The sequence below is a fragment of the Semicossyphus pulcher genome, unplaced genomic scaffold (genome assembly GCF_022749685.1).
Source record: "Semicossyphus pulcher isolate SPU_LCO1_2020_fin unplaced genomic scaffold, fSemPul1.0.p SCAF_15, whole genome shotgun sequence".
NCBI lineage: Eukaryota > Metazoa > Chordata > Actinopteri > Labriformes > Labridae > Semicossyphus > Semicossyphus pulcher.
In genome coordinates, this window is record NW_027211659.1 from 29,660,752 (window position 1) to 29,670,992 (window position 10,241).

A 10,241-nucleotide genomic window follows, 5' to 3' on the forward strand; every position below is an offset into this window, starting at 1 on the left:
TTTTACCAATGAAAGAACAACAATTATATATTTGTTATATAACACTCATTTAAACACAGACTATATTGTTTTTACTTTACCTATTTAATTATTTATTCAAATTAACTTTTTTACTTGATTTATTATTAAACTACAACTTGGGCTGTTTCACAATTTCAATTATTTCAAATGTTTAAACTGCAATGTTTTAAATCTGTTAAATTTACGTTGAATTGAGTTTTACTTAATTCATAACATAACTCTCTGTACAGTCGTCTTTTTAGTTTAGAAAATGTTCTGATGATTCACTGTGGTTTAATTTAATGACATGACTGTCTGATATGAGGTCGGAGTAAATAAAAATGTAAAATTAAGATATTAAAGAAGCTGATATCATTGAATCTACCTTTAAGAGATATTTTTTATATAAAATAGATTTTTCACTTTTTCAGTAATCAAACCAGAGTTACTGTCACAAACTCAACCAATCACAGCCCGTGTTACAGTCCCACTCTGAGACAGGAGAGATTCAGACGAGGAGGAGGATTCAGAGTGTCAGCAGAGGAGGAGGAGGGGGAGAGGAGCGGCTCTGTTACTGTAATTGGTTTTATATTAGATAAAAATGAATGAATACAGAGAAATTCAGATTCCAGGACAGAACACAGAGACACAAGACAGGAAGCTGAATCTGAATCCAACGTTTGAACACCTGCTAAAAAATTCTGCCGCTTCTTCGCGTCCTTGATTATGTTTCAGTGAATTCAAAGTGACGATAAAGAAAAGCACACTGTTCAGATGTAGGCTGCTTGTGATGGTGAAAAAACTTAAGTAATTACTGAAGTCAATAACAACCAAAACCCTGATCAAAGGTTCTGCTCGCTGTTTAAAGAAGAGAAAGACAGGTGAAGGTGGAACGGCACCGCTGGAATTCTAACCAAGGATCTCCTGTTTACGAGTTATTCTGTGAAGTGTTGGTGGTAACCAGGGGCCGACACTACGAGGCGAGCTCAGCAGACCCAGGCTCTCTTCTCCTGATCTGCTTCACTTTACCTGACAGAGGAGATCGCGCTGAGCGGTCACATGACGCAACCCAGGGTTGCTCTGAGCGCGCTCACATTAAAGGGGCGTGGTTTGGAGCAAACGACCAATCTAAACACGGGCGAGTCTGCCGTCAGCTGATCGACATGTTTTACAATCTCAGAGCAAACTGTGATTTCAGAACGAGATGAAGAAGTTTCACAGAATGCAGACTGACATCGCTCATCTGCAGCTGCTGGATGCAGGACGGACAAACAGACTGTGTGACTGTGCAGATAAAACAACATCACTGCTCCATCATCAGAGCACCATTTATTATAACAGTCGTGTGTTACAGCAGATTAACACGCTGCACAGATGTGTTCTTGTTAATGACAGAGTTAGACTTGTTCTCTCGGTCGTATCAAACTGTGGAGCAAATTAATATAAAACCATGAACTTTGAATTTAAGCAGAATGTTTATTTTCATATCTGATCAGAACTAAAGATCTTCAGGCTTCAGTGTGTTTATCAGTGAAGCTCGATCAATATCTGTCATGAATATATTTCATAAAATCAGACGGTAAACAGGAAGTGTTTCACCGCTCTCTCTCTCCCTCACAGAGCTCCTGAATCAAGAGTCCTGATTGGTCAGTGGGTGGTGATGAGTTCAGGTTGATCTCTGATCTTTAACATCACCTGCTCCGGAGTAGGTCATGTGTTCAGCATAAGTTACCATGGTGATCTACCCCGGTAAGAAGTGAGCCACCTTCTTAGCACTGAAAACTCGGAGTTAACCATGAAGTTACCTGGATAACACCTGATCCTGCTCCGTAGTGTACCCCCCAGAAGTCCTAACCACTGGAACACCTGGGACAACAGGACAGGTAGGATCTGGTTTTAGTTTTAAATGACGAGACAAACAGCTGAAGAAGCTCAACATATAAATATATAAATATATCCAGTAAACATAAACTGAAAAGACAAAAAAACATCTTCTTTCTCTCTGTGCTTGTTTGTGTTCATCAGCGCTGGAGATGTTCCAGTGCTACAGTGCATGATAAAAATGATGACTGTCGCAGTGATGTCAGAACCAAACGTTAACGGGACGGGAGGTTTCAGGCCGTGTCCATGAATCAGACGAGGAGCACGTTTGATCAACTTTCTGTCAGTAAGCTGATCAACAGATCACACGAATACTTTTACAGTCAGGAGAAGGTCAGACTGAAGCTGATTTCATGATTTTCTTTATGAATGTTTCGTCTGTGGAGTGTAACCCCCCCCCCCGTTTCCTCTCCGATTCACCAGTGTCTGCAGAGCTCCTGAGTGAGCGTCTCTTAATGAACAGAAACCTTGTAAAATTATCCAAATCACTGCCGTTTCACATAAACCCCTCCCTCAGCCGAGTCCTCAGGGGCCCACCAGCCCCCCCCCCAGCAGAATGACATTAAAGCAGATCAGAGATACAGTCTCCGATGTTCATCTGTGACGCCCCAGAGGAGCCCTGACATGTTGAGCAAACGTTTCACAGCAACGCATTACCTCAGATTACAGACAGACAACGTGAGCATCACTGAAAATACAGGACTGAGAGTTTGTGAGGACCAATCAGAGAGAGGCACCTGCAGGGAGGACACAATCAGGAAGTGGGGACAGGAAGTAGAGAGAGGACAGAGAGGTCCTCTGTTGATGGAAAAGCTTAATGTCTTAAACATGAAGTCTAAACTGTGGGAGTGACAGTGCCTCAGATCCTGGAGGTCTCTGCAGGACTCTGCAGGTCTCTGCAGATCTCTACAGGACTCACAGGTCTCACAGGTCTCTGCAGGACTCACAGGTCTCTGCAGGTCTCACAGGACTCTGCAGGACTCTGCAGGACTCTGCAGGTCTCTGCAGGACTCACAGGACTCTGCAGCTCTCACAGGTCTCTGCAGGACTCACAGGACTCACAGGTCTCTGCAGGTCTCTGCAGGTCTCACAGGACTCTGCAGGACTCTGCAGGACTCTGCAGGTCTCACAGGTCTCTGCAGGACTCACAGGTCTCTGCATGACTCTGCAGGTCTCTGCAGGACTCTGCATGACTCTGCAGGTCTCTGCAGGACTCACATGTCTCTGCAGTTCTCACAAGTCTCTGCAGGTCTCACAGGTCTCTGCAGGACTCACATGTCTCTGCAGGTCTCACAGGACTCTACAGGACTCTGCATGAATCTGCATGAATCTGCAGGTTTCTGCAGGACTCACAGGACTCTGCAGGTCTCACAGGTCTCTGCAGGACTCACAGGACTCTGCAGTTCTCACAAGTCTCTGCAGGTCTCACAGGTCTCTGCAGGACTCACATGTCTCTGCAGGTCTCACAGGACTCTACAGGACTCTGCATGAATCTGCATGAATCTGCAGGTTTCTGCAGGACTCAGAGGACTCTGCAGGGCTCACAGGTCTCTGCAGGACTATGCAGGACACACAGGACTCTGCAGGGCTCACAGGTCTCTGCAGGACTCTGCAGGACACACGGGTCTCTGCAGGACTCTGCAGGGCTCACGGGTCTCTGCAGGACTCTGCAGGGCTCACAGGTCTCTGCAGGACTCTGCAGGACTCTGCAGGTCCTGGCTAGGAACATGGATTTTGGTGGATCTGGCAGCAGTTCAGCAGCTGCTGTTTCGTCTCGCTCTTTTTCATCTTCATCAGTGTATGGAAACGTTGATTCTTCTCTGCTGCAAACATGACATGGGTTTGATCCCCGGCCTGTGAGTCCTGGTGGTTAAGTGGGTTTGATCCGCGGCCTGTGAGTCCTGGTGGTTAAGTGGGTTTGATCCCCGGCCTGTGAGTCCTGGTGGTTAAGTGGGTTTGATCCGCGGCCTGTGAGTCCTGGTGGTTAAGTGGGTTTGATCCCCCACCTCTGAGTCCTGGTGGTTAAGTGGGTTTGATCCCCGGCCTCTGAGTCCTGGTGGTTCAGTGGGTTTGATCCACAGCCAGAGGGACTTGGCAGCGGCGGCTCGATGGTTATTAATATTCCTGAAGGCCTGAGAAAATAAACTTCCTGTCAGAGAGGGTTGCCATGGCGTCTGAGAGTTGACACAGCAGTCGTCATTGTTTGTGATCAGGAGCCGAGCGCTCGTTAGACTTCATTCATGTTCATGTTAGTGAGGAGACAGGAAGTGTCCCACTGAGGGACACAACAACATGTCTGTCCCCTGCAGGACTTTTCTCACCCACACAACAATAAAGGACTGTGTAATGAGCCAACATCATCTTTCATTCATTCATCTTCATCCTGTCAGCACAGGCAGGAGGTTTATACTGCACACTTTTATTCTGAAAGGTTTCACTCAGAACAAACACGACACTGAAACATGGAGACAGTTTGTCCCTTGACTGTCTGAGCTGATGTCTAAAACCATGAAGAAGAGATCTGCAGGTGTGTTCTCACATGCATGTTGACATGAAATGCAGTGCGTGGTTCAGAGTGACTCATGTCAGACTTTACATGTGTGTTTTTCAGACAGGAGTTTGGACTGAGGCTGAGCGGCTGCTGTGAGGCTGTGAGAGTGCAGAGCTGATGTTGGCTGAACTGTTGAAGGTCACATGACTCGTCTGTAAACTAACACAATGTGTGTTAGTGTATAAAGATGTTCATCTATGTATTATTTTTGGGCTTTCGCCTCTGTTAACCAGGACAGCTGAAGAGACACGGGACATGTGGGGAGGAGAGAGTGGGGGATGACATGCCCCAAATGATCGTCAGATCGTCTGCCGTCCGTCCGTCCGTCGGTCCGTCTGTTTTGATTTTTCAACCTAAATAAACTAACTTAGTGTTTGAAGCTAAGCTAATGCTAACAGTTAAACAGCTTTACTTACACTCATCTATACTAAATGCCTTGACAGGCTAAAGTGGGATGAGAACCAACACTGGTCACGGTACGAAGACAGACCAGGGGACTGAAGGTGATCTACGTGAGGCCAACAAGTTCAACTTGTTCTTCAACCGGTTTGATGACGTGGCCTCAGCCCACTCTCCCTCCGGCTCCTCTCTGGACTCCCCCTGCGCACTCACCTCGTAGCTTTCTGTCCATTTGGGGCGTATTGAAAGCGTCCGCATGAACGTTCTGCCCCGACTTCTCTACTTATTCCAAATGCTACCCGTAGATATTCCTAAACTTGCTTTTGACAATTTGGATAAAATGTTGTCAAAATTCATTTGGCAAAATAAGCGTCCTAGAATTAGACTTAAAGCCTTGCAACTATTCAAGTCCAACGGAGGCCTCAAGCTACCAAATTTAAAATACTATTTCTGGGCTGCACAAATGAAACCCCTGATAGGATGGATTCAGGATAACACAAGCACGGGATGGGTTAATATCGAAGCACAACTATGCCAGGATCCCTTACAAAGCATGCTCTTTCTAGATGCCCCCACCGGAGGGATGTCGGACCGGACCAGGATCACTTTTATAATATGGAGTAAAATAAAGTGTGCTTTGAAGCTACCGAAGTGGATTTCACCTTTGATAAGTATTGGCTATATGAAGACCTTTAATGGTCAGAAAAGGGATTGATTTACCTGCACCAGCTGTTTGATGGTGGTGTACTTAAAACATCGGAGCAGCTTAAAAATGATTTTGATCTCTTAGTGCAAATTTCTTCAGATACTTGCAACTTAGAACTTTTTTGACGACTCACAAGGAATGGGATACGTTCACAAAACCTACACCCCTAGAAAAGTGTCCGATAGAGAAAAGAAAATAATTTCTAAACTATACAAAATATTCTTATCAATGAATGAAAACTACCCCTTACAGATAAGGAGGAGATGGGAAGTGAAGGCCAACACAGACATATCTCATGATGACTGGCGCGATGTGTGTACCGAGGCACATTTGGCTACAAAAACTAATTCATGGAGGGAATCCAAATGGAAAATAGTTACTAGATATTTCAGAACACCAGAAATAGTGTCAAAGATGGGTCCACAGCAGCTATGTCCTAAGTTAAGTGTGTTTTGGAGAGAGGGTTTCAATGCCCCGAAGGAGGTTTTTAAAATGAACATTCTGCAACATTTTAAAGTGACAATACTGAGAGTAATACCCAAAGGTCCTGATAGGAGGGCAGATAAATACCTCCTGGATATATGACTCACTGCCGCCTTAAAGTCTATAACCATCAGATGGTTGAAACCAGAACCTCCCTCATACAAAACAAGGATTCAAAGGTTTGGGATCTTTATCACCCTACCTAAAAGATGGGAACCTATGCTGCCTTTATTGATGCAATAACAATATTTGTTAGTGATGCAGGATCCTCCTGTTCTATGTCAAAATGCTGTCATCCTGTCCCAGACCAGGATTTGTACCTATAACCTATTACCATATTCTGCAGTAGACATTATCTAATTACTTGACTGTTATGTTCTTTAATTCCATCCTGTATCGCCTGTGGATGTTTGTAAAATACACATACAGCTGGGAAAAGGAAAAGAAACTTACTGAACTGTATTGAAACGTATACATTTTATTGTGCTGATAAAAAAAGGAATCTAATAAAAACTTAAACTTAAAGTAAAAAAAAAAAAAATACTACTGTCAATGAACTGCCACCATCACTTCCCGCCTACTTCTGTATATAAGTATTGTAATATTGTTTTCTGTTAGGCACTGTCTCTTTTGCAGTAATACACTTTATATTTTAACTCATATTTGAGTTGTTTTTATTTGTACTGTATTTCTGGAGCTATCTGGCACTATGATTCCCTTCTGGATTAATGAAGTTCTACCTTTTCTTGTCTTAACTATGAATGTTTAACCTCACAGAGGAGAGCAGAGGACCTGCTGCGTGACGGCTCAAACGGTAAATAGAATCTGTAACAGACACAAACAGCTGATTTGTCTGTTGAATAAACAGACACTATATTTGTTTTGTTTTTCCATATTTAATTAATTTGTTTCATGTCCAGAATATCTGAATATTCAGGTTTCAAGTGTAAGTGAGCAGAATTAATGTGAGGAGAAATAAAGCGCAGCGCTGCATCATGTGACCTCTGAAACCAGCCAGAGAATCCACAACAAACACACAAATACTCCAATTAGACCAGTTCCACTCCAGCGACTCCTGTTTTACATTTCAGTGTGTCTGCAAATTAAGTCAACATCAGGAGTTTTCTTCAACGCTTCTTTAATTGATGAAAATAACAGCAGATACATGCTGCTGTTTGTTAAAGCAGCCTGTAGACAGTAGACACACAGCTGAATATAGATTCAAACTAACTCAGCTTAAAGACAGGAGCTACAAGTGACAGTCTGTCAGCTCTGAAAAAGCTTCACACGTGTCAAACAGAGAGAGAAGCATCCAGAAGACAGACACAAACACGCTACAAGATACCGTGGAAGCATCATCGTGAGTATCCGCTGAGAAACACTCGAAGCAAAGCAGCAGCAGTGCCAGATCCAGGTCTTAATAATACATCCAACCAAGACACCATCAAGCAAACTACACCACAACAGTGAGACAGAGCTTACATATAAAGCTAACTCAGAGCTAGCTAGTGAGATAGGAAACTGCTTATCAGACTAACCACCATATTAGCCAGTTTGATGGCAAGCTACCATCATGCTAAGTAAACTGCCTGCTTTCTATTTGCTACTTTTCAGCCAGCAGGCTAGTTACCCATGCTCACAACTGAAGGCTACTTTTGAGCGAGCTACTCATCAATGTTACAGCAGCATTTAGCAGACGCTTTTCACACTTCGACATGTGACTGTAGCAGTCGGGGATTGAACCCCCAACCTTCTGATTGAGTGATGATGATTCTACCACTGAACCACAGCCGCCCCAAGCTAAGCCATGTGATGTTTTGGATCTTTTCATTGTTTGACTTTGTTTTCTTTTATTTTGAACAACTGAGCTAGCAAGCTATCAGGCTTACCACAACAACTCTTAAAGCTAAACCGGTTAGCTTACAAGCTTCAGGCTGTCTCATAGCTACAACACCTAAACCACATGTAATCAAACCTGGACTCATGTGGACCATGTGGACTCATGTGGACTCATCTCATGTAGACTCATGGGGACTCATGTGGACTCTTCTCATGTAGACTCATGTGGACTCATGTGGACTCTTCTCATGTAGACTCATGTGGACTCATGTGGACTCTTCTCATGTAGACTCATGTGGACTCATGTGGACCCATGTGGACTCTTCTCATGTAGACTCATGTGGACTCATGTGGACTCATGTGGACTCTTCTCATGTAGACTCATGTGGACTCATGTGGACTCTTCTCATGTAGACTCATGTGGACTCATGTGGACTCTTCTCATGTAGACTCATGTGGACTCATGTGGACTCTTCTCATGTGGACTCATGTGGACTCATGTGGACTCCTCTCATGTAGACTCATGTGGACTCATGTGGACTCATGTGGACTCTTCTCATGTAGACTCATGTGGACTCATGTGGACTCTTCTCATGTAGACTCATGTGGACCATGTGGACTCATGTGGACTCTTCTCATGTAGACTCATGTGGACTCATGTGGACCATGTGGACTCATGTGGACTCTTCTCATGTAGACTCATGTGGACTCATGTGGACTCATCTCATGTGGACTCATGTGGACTCATCTCATGTAGACTCATGTGGACTCATGTGGACTCATCTCATGTAGACTCATGTGGACTCATGTGGACTCATGTGGACTCATCTCATGTAGACTCATGTGGACTCATGTGGACTCTTCTCATGTACACTCATGTGGACTCATGTGGACTCTTCTCATGTAGACTCATGTGGACTCATGTGGACTCATCTCATGTAGACTCATATGGACTCATCTCATGTGGACCATGTGGACTCATCTCATGTAGACTCATATGGACTCATCTCATGTGGACTCATATGGACTCATCTCATGTGGACCATGTGGACTCATGTGGACTCATGTGGACTCTTCTCATATAGACTCATGTGGACTCATGTAGACTCATGTGGACTCTTCTCATATGGACTCATGTGGACTCATGTGGACTCTTCTCATATGGACTCATGTGGACTCTTCTCATGTGGACTCATGTGGACTCATGTGGACTCTTCTCATGTAGACTCATGTGGACTCTTCTCATGTGGACTCATGTGGACTCATGTAGACTCATGTAGACTCATGTGGACTCTTCTCATGTGGACTCATGTGGACTCTTCTCATGTAGACTCATGTGGACTCATGTGGACTCATGTGGACTCTTCTCATGTGGACTCATGTGGACTCATGTAGACTCATGTAGACTCATGTGGACTCTTCTCATGTGGACTCATGTGGACTCATGTAGACTCATGTAGACTCATGTGGACTCATGTGGACTCTTCTCATGTAGACTCATGTAGACTCATGTGGACTCATGTAGACTCTTGTAGACTCATGTGGACTCATGTGGACTCTTCTCATGTAGACTCATGTGGACTCATGTGGACTCTTCTCATGTGGACTCATGTGGACTCATGTAGACTCTTCTCATGTGGACTCATGTGGACTCATGTAGACTCATGTAGACTCATGTGGACTCATGTGGACTCTTCTCATGTAGACTCATGTAGACTCATGTGGACTCATGTAGACTCTTGTAGACTCATGTGGACTCATGTGGACTCTTCTCATGTAGACTCATGTGGACTCATGTGGACTCTTCTCATGTGGACTCATGTGGACTCATGTAGACTCATGTGGACGCTTCTCATATGGACTCATGTGGACTCTTCTCATGTGGACTCGTGGACTCATGTGGACTCTTCTCATGTAGACTCATGTAGACTCATGTGGACTCTTCTCATGTAGACTCATGTGGACTCATGTGGACTCTTCTCATGTAGACTCATGTAGACTCATGTGGACTCTTCTCATGTAGACTCATGTGGACTCATGTGGACTCTTCTCATGTAGACTCATGTGGACTCATGTGGACTCATGTGGACTCTTCTCATGTAGACTCATGTGGACTCATGTGGACTCATGTGGACTCTTCTCATGTAGACTCATGTAGACTCATGTGGACTCTTCTCATGTGGACTCATGTGGACTCATGTGGACTCATGTGGACTCTTCTCATGTAGACTCATGTGGACTCATGTAGACTCATGTGGACTCGTGGACTCTTCTCATGTAGACTCATGTGGACTCATGTGGACTCATCTCATGTGGACTCTTCTCATGTACACTCATGTGGACTCATCTCATGTGGACTCTTCTCATGTAGACTCATGTGGA